Genomic DNA, 11,369 nt, shown 5'->3' with positions numbered 1-11,369 from the left:
TCACTAAACCCTCTAAATCGAACCCTGGAAGATTGACCATGGCAGCGTCGGTCTCCTGTGTAGTGTGGACAGGCCCCCTAGTAAGAAACAGTTGCTACCCCAAAGAGTTTGCAATCTAAATAGACAAGGGCTGGGTGGGGAAACTGAGGCACAGAGCAGGGCCGTGACTTATCCAAGGTCACCCAGCAGCTGAGCCGAGAGGAGCCACCTGGCCAGGTGTCTTAAAGGGAAAATATTAGCCACAGTCCGATTGTACTGGGTGGTCTCCAGCACTTTCTAGTGGCATCTCTCCAGGCACCCAAATAGTATCACTCCTGTTGTACCCCCATGGGGAAACTGAGGGACGGCAAGACCCACTGGGACTGGGACGCATGCGGCGGGCCGATGGGCACAGAGCCCCCCTCTCTGCCAAGCCTCGGGTGACAGTGACCCGACTCTCCAAGGGATGGCTGCCGCGGCTGAGCCCACACCGACGGCTTCCACGTGTGAGCACGTGCGTGTGCCTGGCTAGCTCCTTTCTCCTCCGTGCGCTCCGGGGTTAGATAACATGGAGCGCAGCCAGGCAGCGGGCAGGCGCGGCTCCCCTCCCCAGCCAGGGGGCGGGCGGGGGGAGCCGGGCAGGGGGCTGCGGCTCCTCGGGAGCCGGCGCAGGGGAAGCGAAGGGCGAGACGTGGCGGGCGCCTCTCGTGCCCTCCCCGCGGGGACTGGCCCGGCCTGTTCCAGCGGCCCTTGCACGGCGGCTCGCAGCCCGGGGCGGGCGAGGGGAGGCTGCGGCACCTTTAAGAGAAGGGAGGACCCCTTTTGCCCTTAGAGAAACCAGGAAGGGAGTTCAGCATCATACGGGGCTTTGCATATACAGTTACAGTAGGGGCAGTAACACCAGCGAGAGAGGGAGAGCTGGCCGGGAACTGACTCCAAACTCCAGGCAGACCCCCCCCTACCCCCAGCCCCGCCACCCCCAGGACCAGCAAGGTAAGACTCGGGGGGATCGGGCGTTCTCGGGGGGTGGCGAGCACGGCCGATTGAGTGGGGAGGGGAGGTGCTGAATCAAGGGGACATTTCACCCCCCTCTTTTCTCCCCCCCCCCCCCTAACAGGGAGGCTGCTTTGGAAGGAGGAAAGTCCCTGCTCCCCTTGGCTTGGGCTTTACTTTATTCCCCCTCCCCCAACTTTATCAACCCTGGGATTTTTTTTTAAGGGAGGGGGGCAAAGGGAGAATTTACAGCAGCTGGAGGAGGAGGGGGCAGAGTGTAAGCAGAGCGCGAATGTGTGCGGGGGGGTGTCATTTTCTTCTCCATGTCCTACGGAGGGTGTTTTTAATCTGCCTGTCTCTTTGCATTAGGCAGTTGCGAGGCTGGTACTTGGGGCTGGGGTTTGCAATAAGCTGGGGGGGGGCAGTTGCGGGGGTTGCAATACAGTGGGGAGGGAACTGGGGGGGGTTGCAAATAACTTTGCGGCCATGCAGTTAATGCAGTCCCCCCACCCTCTATTCTCTGCTGCGTGCATACGTTGTACTTGGCTGGGCTGGTGCTTCCTGGGGGGGGGGGAGTTTTTTTGAGGGGGGGCTTGCAAGAAAATGGGGGGAGTCTCGCAAGGAGGGGGTGGGAAAAGGAGGCTCTTGGGAGTTGTAGTGTTCCCGCCCCGCTCGGCCTTGCAGGTGCAATGGGCTCGTGGACTACGACTCCCAAGTCGCCCCGCGCAGGGCCGGGCGCCCCTGAACCAACCCGCGACGGGAGGTGTGTTGATGGGCGGCCGGCCCGGCCAATGGGAAGACGTCCTCCGCCCCTCTCTCCCGCCCGGCTCCGCCTGGCCAATGGCGGACCGAGGGCGCTGCGAGAGTGGGGGGCGGGATGCGGAGGCGCCGTCGAGAGCAGCTCGGCCAGCGGGGCAGCGCCCTCCCTCCCCGGCACTTCCGGGCCGCTCCCTCCGCGCGCCCCCCCCCTCCCATGGGCAGCGCAGCCCGGGGGAGAGGCGGGGTCCCCGGGCCGCGCGCTCAGGAAAGGCCGCGGCTGCGGGGCCTAGTGTAGGCCCGGGCCTAGGGTGGTGTCCGCAGGCCCCAGGCCCGGCCCCCCGCCCCCACCCCCAGCTCAGGCCTCCATTGGTGGCGGGCCGCCCGGGGAGGGGTGGGGTGTGGCGCGCGGCCAGGCTCCCGCTGGCAGGGAGGGGGCCGGCTCGCGGTGGGGCTTGGCGCCCTGCGGAGGGGAGGGGGGGGCGGGCCTCTCCAGCCCGCCGAGGGGAGGGAGCTGGGTGGGGTCCTGGCGGGGTTGGGTCCAAGGAGACAAGGTCGCCCATGAGCCTGCGGGGGGGGGGGGGAGCTCGCTGGCTCGCTCTCCCCTCCCTTGGCAGCCACAGCAGACGTGGGGGGGGGGGGAGCTCCCAGGCTGCCTTGTCTTTCCTCTCCCCCCTCCCCACCGCCTCACGCACCCGGACAGTGGCACCAGGCTGCAGGAAGCAACATGCAGCCGGATAATCCACCCCTGGCGCGGACTCTGTGTGTTGGGGGGGGGATGGAAAAAAAAATCCTTTGCCTGGCTGTGCACAGCGCCAGTGAATGGCCTGGAGAGGAGACACTGCTCTGCTAGCCCCCCTGCGGCTGGGGAGCCCCCCAAGTCTGTAAGCAGCCACGCTGCTGCAGAGGCCGGAATGTGGAGGCCAAGCCTGTTGTACAGGGACAAGACTCACTAGCTCAGGCTAGTAGGCCCCCCGGGGGACTTTTCCACCCTGCCAGTATTTTGGGACTTCTTTGGTGCTCCTCTCCCTCCGAAGCCACAGCTAATCCTTGCATCGGGGGTGGTAGGGTCATAACTCAAGCATGTGATTTGGGCCCTGAGCCAGTATAAAAAGCTTTCCCATCCAGGCCAGGGAATATATTTGAAGGTTAGTTGCATGCTTCCAGTCGTGAACCACAACTCTTGTGGGGCTGATCAGTGACAGGTGGATGACTTGTGATGAGCATGGCTTGGACCTGGAGTTCCTAGCTAGTTGCAGAATAGAAGTGCTGTTGTCTGCTCCCTGTAGGTAAAGGGTTATACTGAGACCATGGAAGATGTTAAATTGTGAATGTATTGAATCTGTAGGTAGCTTGCAATTCACAAGATGTCAGACCTTTCTGTCAGGGATGTGTTTGCTTCCAAAGCTTGTGTGTTAGCTGTTGCTTCGTCTAATAAAATGCATCATGTTGGAAACCAATATGGCTACCTGCATCTTGTTCCCTGGAGGGTCCATTATATCTTAAGCAGTAGCCTGGACAGCGAATGGTCTTGACTCCCTGTAATAGCCCCTTGGTAGGATTTACAGCTGGTTGTTGAGTTAAACTACCAAGATTACCCACTCCTCTGGTAATTTTGTGCAATTAAATGCACTATTTATCTAGTTCCCAAAGTATGCTAGTCCCTTTATGAACAAATAGCAAAGATGCTTGTCATGTAGATTTGTGTATTCTAAATAACCCTCAATCTTTCAGCTATGTACAATGCAACAGCAGAGAAGTGGCTAATTCCTTAAATTTTGTTAATGCATGTTTGAGGAGATGTGACAGCATATTTCAGCTTGTCTTGGAGTGAAGGAGCAATGTGTGGTCACTTATGAAGGTTGATTTGGAAAAAGCAACAGGTTTAAGAATTCCAGCAACTTGCTTTACAGATGTTGTTTTAATTTTTTTGTAAGTATGAATGGGTTATTGGAGAGGAGCCATTCCTTTTCAGTATTCATTCTGGTCATTGTTAAGGCTTGTTCTGGGAAAAGAGGGAGTGAACCGCACAGCCCAAAGGTGGATGAGGTGGTGGGATTTTTCCACCATGCCTTAATTGTGCACAGGAAGAGTTTTGCAGTGCTGAAGTTGTAATAATTAGATGGTGGATAAAAATAATTCTGTGCTTTATGCTGATTTGTAGCTTTTTGTGTGGCATTGTTTTAGCTCAGAAATGCAACTTGTGTTGTGGTACTGGGACTTGACAATACTTAGCCAGATCTTAAAATAAGGGCATGTTTTTGAGGGGTGCCAAGTATTAGTAAATCCTGTTGTCTTCAGTTTGAATTGGGGCTACTGTAACCTCTGAATATCGAGCCCACAGTGCTTCAAAACTCCAGCATTACTCTGTAGGAATGTGAATTGAAAGGTGGTTTTTTTTTTTCCTTCCCTTATGGCTACTCTTTTGCAGCTGTAAGTAACTGGATTTTGTCAATGAGCCCAAAGCTCATTAACAAGTTAGAAAGTCAGTTAAAGCACCCTGGCCCAGATCCTCAGAGGATAGTTAGGCTTCCCTAACTTCCACTGATTTCAATGAAAGTTAGGAACCTAAACACCTGTGAAGGTCTGAGCCTCAGTGTTTCCATTGAACTGTTAAATGGGCATTTGTTTACCCTGTGGCACTAGTTGTGGAATTGAACAACCTAACACAAGTGCCTGTGTTTGAAATGTAGGCCTGTGAAATTGCTCTCCCATGTTTGGGCTTGGTTTTCAAAGGTAGGGGGAAGGTGCAGTTGAATCTCGATTAAAAGTGACAGCCTTAGAATAACTCACAAAAGTCTTCTGTGACAGACAATTACACTTCCATTTGTCATCTTGCTAATCAAAGCAATAAACAGTCATTCTCAACTTTGGAGAGACCAGCATGTCTTTGTAATTAAAAGCCTTTTGATGTGCAATATATGAGAGAGAAAATTAGCATCTTGGATGGTGAGAAGTATTTGGGCCAAATCCCATGACCCTTGGATACAAAATAGGATCTTTTCTCCCCCCCCCCCCCCATTCAGAACTCTCTTCTGATTGGTCGTATTGCCAGCCACTCAAGTAGTGTGTCCATGCCTTTAGCATCTGAACTCCCAGCGTCCCGTTAATCCTGGAACAGCTCCAGTAAGGTGTCAGAACAGGAGCAAATGAGGTCACACAGGCATTGGGATTCCATACAAATACCTGTGACAATTGAAGAGAAACAAAACATACTCCCATTCAGTATCTTCTTCATGTGCTGCCCGTAGTCTTGCATTCCCCATTGCTGAGAATCCAAATGTTGCAGCTGGATTCTGTAGAAAGGACGGGATCACATTGCTGATAATGTTGTTAGCTATCTAAGTGGCAGTAAACGTAAACAACCACTAGTCTTGCAGCACCTTAGAGACTAACAAAAAATGTAGATGGTGGTATGAGCTTTCATGGGCACAACCCACTTCTTCAGAGACCTATCCAAGTGGCAGTAATCAGCAGGCGATAGGGTGATCACTTGCGGAGTTAAAAAAAAAAAAAAAGATTTTCCTTCAAGACCATCCCCAAAACTTGGTACATGACTTTTCACTTTCTTCTGAAGCATTAGGCTTTGGCCGCTGGGAGCCAGGACCATAAATGTTCTGCTCGTATATGATGGGGGTGGAATGCTGCATTAAAGGGACTGCTGGTGTGGTTTTAGGTAGGGGTGGGAAATGAACTTCTGGTGAGCTCCAGCCTGGCTGCAGACAGGACTAAAGGAACCATTGCTTGGTCCCAAGATAATAAATCCTCATTCCCTGGTGACATAGTGCCCCAGAGTTTGCTGTTCAGGTTAGCACTTCAGTTGCATCTTGTCACTTTTTTTTTTTTAATTCTTTGCTGTTCATTGGAGTCATGGTCTGCAATTCCACAAAATCATACCTCGCTCTCCGGTAGGGTATGTGCCACTCCTTTTACAGCAGGTCCTGCATCTGGGGCAGAGCCACACAATGTATTTTAACACCATGTATTGTTACCTTCTGATTCACCCTCCTCCCACCCCCCAGCTATTTCCCACTGGTAAAACTGGAAACCAGGAAGTAGGCAGGTTCCCCCCCTCCTTCCTGTTTCTGAATGCATAGCCAGTACCAAGCTGACTGAAGCTTGGGCTTGTAGCTACAGGTAGATGTTCCCTCCTTATCCAGTCTCTTGCCCCAACAGGTAGAGAGGGCAAGAGGTGCTGTTCAGCGTTCCCTCCCTTTGTAGCTTCCAATCAGGGATTGTGCTGGAGGGCAAATAGTTAATGGCAGGACAGTTCCCAGGAGTTTATTTTATGGCATGCTTACTCCTGGGATTCATTTTTACACTCCAAATAATGTGCAATAAGACAAGAACTGTCTGTCTGTCCACAAAGCAGGCATTACATAAGGCCGGTCCTGCCTGGTGTGCTTTTTGTCAGGAAACCTAATGCTCAGCCTTTTTATTTTTTCCTTCCTGGTGCCGAGAAGATTATTGGCTTTTGAGGTGCCATTTGAGGCTATCAGAATAACACGAGACCTTTAAACTCGAAAGCCAGAGGGAGCAGGAAAGGAAATGTCATGCGCATTTGAGGGAGGGTTTTGGTCAGGGTGGAGGGGGCGTAAACTCAAAAGGGAAGCTGTAAAATGGTTGCCGTTGTGCAGCTGATTATTTGGGCCTCACAACCCGAGGGCAGTGAGGAAGCGAGGTAGCAGAGTATCCACAAAGCTAGCCTGAATGTATTTGTTTACAAGACAGAATAGTAAATGTGCAGGTGATTGCGTGGGCGTGAGAAGGCGCGGGAGAGTTGCCTGAATTGAAGAGAGAATTTGATTAATTTGTGGACAGAAACTATTGGTGAGAGAAGGGGACAAGTCCCGAGATGCCCAGTTCTACAGGTTGCCCAAGGTTGATGCTTTGGGACATGCTCAGGTTGCATAATGCATATCCTGCTTGAGTAAGGAGTGCAGGATTTGGCCTCAAATGCCTGACGTCCCTGCCTTCCAAGCAGATAGAGCTGACATATGGCCAAACCCCTCACCCAATCTTCAAGTCCAGAAGGAATTTTATGGACTGACTCCCCCTCTCCGCAGCTATGTGCCAGCTCCGTCCATGGCTCCCCGCCCAGCGAGGTCAGAGATTCCTTCCTTTGTGGTGTGCTGGGGAGTGGGTTGGCACTGGCGCCGGTTTGGTTTTTTTAGTGGTGATTCTTCAGGCTGATTCTGAGACTTTATTTGGTGATGTGGCCTTGTTGCCCTTTGAAAGTGTGCGTGTGTGCGTGCAGAGCTTGATTGCTTTCAGGACATAACACCGTTCTTCCTCTTCCAAAATGCACTTCAACCCTGCCCTTAGAAACAGAAGCCCACACGTAGTCACTAATTCACTTCCCAGCATTCTCCCCTCTGCACCCTCAGACTCCTCCATTTACAAACCTCAGACTCCACCCTTTACAAAAATGGTGGAGGCTGAGGTTTCCTAAGAGAGTTAAGTGTCCAGAGACAGTGGGAGTTGGACATTTCAGGAAGTAAAGCTGTCTTTGAAAATCCCATCCTACATTCAGCTTTAATGATGCATTCTGGACATTTTAAATATTTCCCTTTCAAAAATAATCAGTGCTCTACAAATCACCATGATCTGTCTGTTTCTTCATGGCAATACCAGAGCAGATTAGGGGGAGGAAAAAGTCAATTGGACCAAGACAGACGTATCAATAAACTTACTATTGGCCTTCATTGAGAAGTGGAAAAAAAGACCTTCCATTAAAACATGTATATGAGGGGAGAGCACCAGTGATGGGTGCTTGTTTGGCTGATGTGGCAGTAGTGTAGTACGTAAGCACGCACTTGTTCAGTACACACAGCGCTTACATTTGTGTGTGTAGCAACAGAGGCATCAAGACGCATTCCTGTGAGATTAAACGTGGTCCCTGATGACACAGGAGAAAATTGGCAAGAAGATCTGGGTGGAGTAACCAGTTAAGACAAACCTTGCAACACACAAGTAGTTTTAATTTGCCCTAGTTTTCAGTGTCAGTGGTGAAAATGGCTGTGCGTTGACGTAGCGTAGAAACGTCCCGGCACTGCCCTTCTATAGGTTATCTGGCTGGACTGCGTTGGGTTGTATTTAGCGGTGGGTAGGATTTGCTGCTTCTGCTGGGCCTTAACTGATTGGCTGGAAAAGAGTTTTCTTGTCTAAATGTCTGATGTGCCATACTGGGGGAGACTATTGGTCTGTAATCACTGTCCTGCTTCTGATGTTAACCAATACCTGATGCCCCAGCAGAAAATGGACTGCCCCACTACATGCTGCACGTGGTGTAATGCAACACATGTGAGTTCTTCCTGACCCCTGCAGTAATCAGTCTGTGCCGTAAAGCATGGGGATTTGATTACCCCATGTTAGTTTCCCTGGCCACAGATGCTGGCCATAATACCTAGGCCTTTAATAATTCAGCTATCGTGTTTCTCTCTTTCCAGCGGCAAAACAGTCTAACCATGCAGGCGTTGGCCTGAGACACTGAACGCCAGCAGCTCCTCTTGAGCATCTCACGTGAGGCTCTACAAAGAGTGATATTGCTGCTGCTTCTGCATTTACTGGTTGTCACTGTCAGGTGTCCCCTTGGCCCTTGCCTTGTGGCAAAGCCAGAAAACGGTGGGCCAGCTTTCAGTTTACCCTCCGCAGTCTTAATTCTCTCAGTGATTTTTTTCTGTTGTTTGCATTCTGGTTGTGCCTAGAGGCCTGCGGGGCTGGGTGCTGAGGCCGTCCCTGCCCCAAAGAACTCAATCTAAATAGAGGAGGCAGGTAAAGGGAGGACAACAGGCACGAAGAAGTAGTGAGGTGACTTGCCCTAGGTCACAGAAGAGTCAGTGGCAAAGCTGGGAATAGATCCCAAGTCTCCTGATACACAGTCCAGGGCTCCTACCAGTTAGATCAGGCTGCCTCCGATTTTTCTTGTCTCTGAACAAAATCCTAGTGGGTTTTGTACCCTCCCTTCAAATGATGGATCCAGGCTTTTTAGCTTAACAAATAATGTCACGGGGCGAGGGGATCGTACCAACATGGGGAACAAATATTTAATTACGAGCTGTTCCATCTAGCAGAGAAAGGTCCAACGTGACCATGTGGCTGCAAGCTGAAGCTAGATACATTCAGACTAGAAATGAGCTGTGCATGAGTAATGGTGAGAGTGATTAATCGCTGGAACAGTTTATCAAGGGTCCTGGTGGATTCTCCATCGCCATTTTTAAATCAAGATTGGATGCCTTTCTAATAGGGCTGTTAGCGTGTAGTCGTGTTAACAATTAACCGATAAGCCCGGGCTTATCGGTTCATCCTATCGACTACACGGACTTCCCCCCACTCCCACTCCCCCCCCCCATCAGAGGCAGCAAAGTGGGGGGGAGGTGGGAGGCAGGAGCTGGTACATATTGAGCATCCAATCCCATGGAGCCGTCTTGCCCCCTCCCTGGTGCTGTTGCCTCTGATAGAGAGGCTGCAGCACAGAGGGTGAGGGGAGCAGGCAGGAGCTGATACACATGGGTAGGGCTCTCTGTGGGTGCCAGCTCTGCAGAGCCACCTGCCCCACAGAGGCAGCAGGGGAGGGGCAGGCAGGAGCCGGTGCTTGGGGGGGGGGAGAACTGGCTTAAAAGCCAGCTCCCCATGAGCACCAGCTTTGGGGACCTGCCTCTCCCCCTCCCCTGTGCTACTGTCTGTGGGAAGCTCGGATCCTCCTTGGACAGAGGCTGTATCCTGCTGCCTCTGATACAGAGGCAGCAGGGTGGCATGAGGCTGGGAGCACACTGGCTGCAGGCCCCACCCTTGGGGGCTATCGAATAATCACGTAACCACTAAGATTTTGTGCAGATACACGATTATTGAATTGCACAATATCTCACGTCCCTACTTTCTAAAGTCTGATCTAGGGCTGTGGCGTCCAGCCTGCTAGCCACATGTGGCGAGTTGGCCGGTTGGGTGTGGCTAGTTTGCTAAAGCAATAGCCACGATAGTGGCTACTGTTTCAGAACTGGCTGGACACCATGGCGCCAAGCCAAGCAACCTTCGGCTCCCAGCCTGTCATGGCAGACTGCAAGATGCTTTGTTTACCTTGAGTGTCTGCAGGTACAGTCACCTCCTGCTCCCATTGGCTGCCGTTGGCCGTTCCAGGCCAGCCCCACACCTCTTCCCTGGCCTTTTCTATGCAGGAGGTCAGAGTAGATGATCACGGTGGTTGCAGTGGTATTGGAATCTGATTCTCCTGCTCACGTTCTCCATCCATGGCTGACCAAACCATCCTCTTTTGAAGATGCTTCCTCTATTAGATCATCCACGTGTTGGCTCTTTAAGTGCCAGAAGGGGAAGGACAAGGACTCTTTCCTGGTGGGCTGCAGTGTCCCTAATAATCACCTCGAAAACAGTGAGGAATCCCAGCCCTTCAACATTCACACAGAACCATTGATACCACGGAGTTGGTTCAGATTGGATAGCAAGTATCTCCCTGCATCATCACAAGCCCTGTGCAGGGGGAAGGATGGATCCGGATTGCGGGTTAGTCAGAGGGAGGAGGAGAAGGTATGCAGTCTTTCTTGCATCCCAGTCTGTGCTATGTGGGGGAGGGGTTGTCCTTACTGCTCTGTATTTCATAGCTAGAGCCTTTGACTTGATTATCTGAGAGCTTGCCGCAAAATCCTTGGAACGGTTCTGAGAGAGTCTGGCATGTTTAGAAGCCTCAGAGGGGTCATCATGTTAGTCTGTAACTTAAAAAAAACCAATGGTCCTGTAGCACCTTAGAGACTAACCAAAAAATATAGACAGTATCACCTGAAGCCCCTGACAGCTCATGATCCTATCTGTATTTTTGGTTAGTTTCTAAGGGCGCGTCCACCCAGTTGGGCTGAAGTCGAATTAAGCGATGCAACTTCAGCTACATCAATTGTGGGGCTGAAGTTGCAATAGCTTAACTTGGCTTTTGGCGGTGTCTGCACAGCAAGAAGTTGCATGAAGAGCACTCGTCCTTCGACTTCCGTACTCCTCGTGAAATGAGGGTTACCAGGAGTTGGAGTAAGAAGTCCTCCAGCTCGACATTATTTCAAAATAAAGGCGTGGAGGGCAGACGTGCATTGTAACGCTGCTGTGTAGATGTCCCCTAAGGTGCTACAGGGCCATTTGTTGTTTGTGTTTTTAGTTGTAGGGTAGCTGAGTGGTGGGCTGCCTGTCTTACAGATGAGACGCAGAGAGAAGACATAGAGTATGTCTGCACTGCAAACGGCTGGCCTCTGTCACGGACGCTCACAAGGGGCTGTAAAAGTGGGGTGTAGATATTTGGGCTGGAGCCCGAGCTCTGAAACCGGAGCCCAAACATCTACCCCACAATTTTACAGCCCCGCAAGCCTGAGGCCACTGCTGTGGGCCAGCTCTGGGTGTGTGTTTGTAGCGCAGACACCCCGCGTAACAAAGCTGGGAGCAGGATGCGGAAGTCCCTGACTGCCAGTCTCTGCTTTCATCACTCCCCTGCGCTGCCTCTCCAGCACAAATGGCTGGTCAGCATGTCCGTGTGTAAGGCAGTACGTGATATCCCTTTAGGAGGATCTTTGCTAGGTCAGCCTTCGGCTGTTCTCATCTGTGACACAGCAATAAAAGGAAAAAAGGTGAGTGTTAAATAGTTGTAAACA

The 11,369-nt window shown here is 51.8% G+C and overlaps 1 protein-coding gene across 1 annotated transcript in view; it reads left to right on the top strand.

The window, feature by feature from the left end:
- Positions 1–627: 627 nt before the first annotated feature.
- Positions 628–11,369, top strand: part of ZBTB7A (zinc finger and BTB domain containing 7A) — a 37,538-nt gene continuing 26,796 nt past the window's right edge. The window contains exon 1 of the mRNA XM_075903010.1: positions 628–972. The gene's annotated coding sequence lies outside the window, so the exon portion shown is untranslated. The remainder of the gene's footprint in view (positions 973–11,369) is intronic.

This window comes from Pelodiscus sinensis, chromosome 19, assembly GCF_049634645.1.
Source record: "Pelodiscus sinensis isolate JC-2024 chromosome 19, ASM4963464v1, whole genome shotgun sequence".
Lineage (NCBI taxonomy): Eukaryota > Metazoa > Chordata > Testudines > Trionychidae > Pelodiscus > Pelodiscus sinensis.
This window is presented reverse-complemented; position numbering and strand designations above follow the sequence as displayed.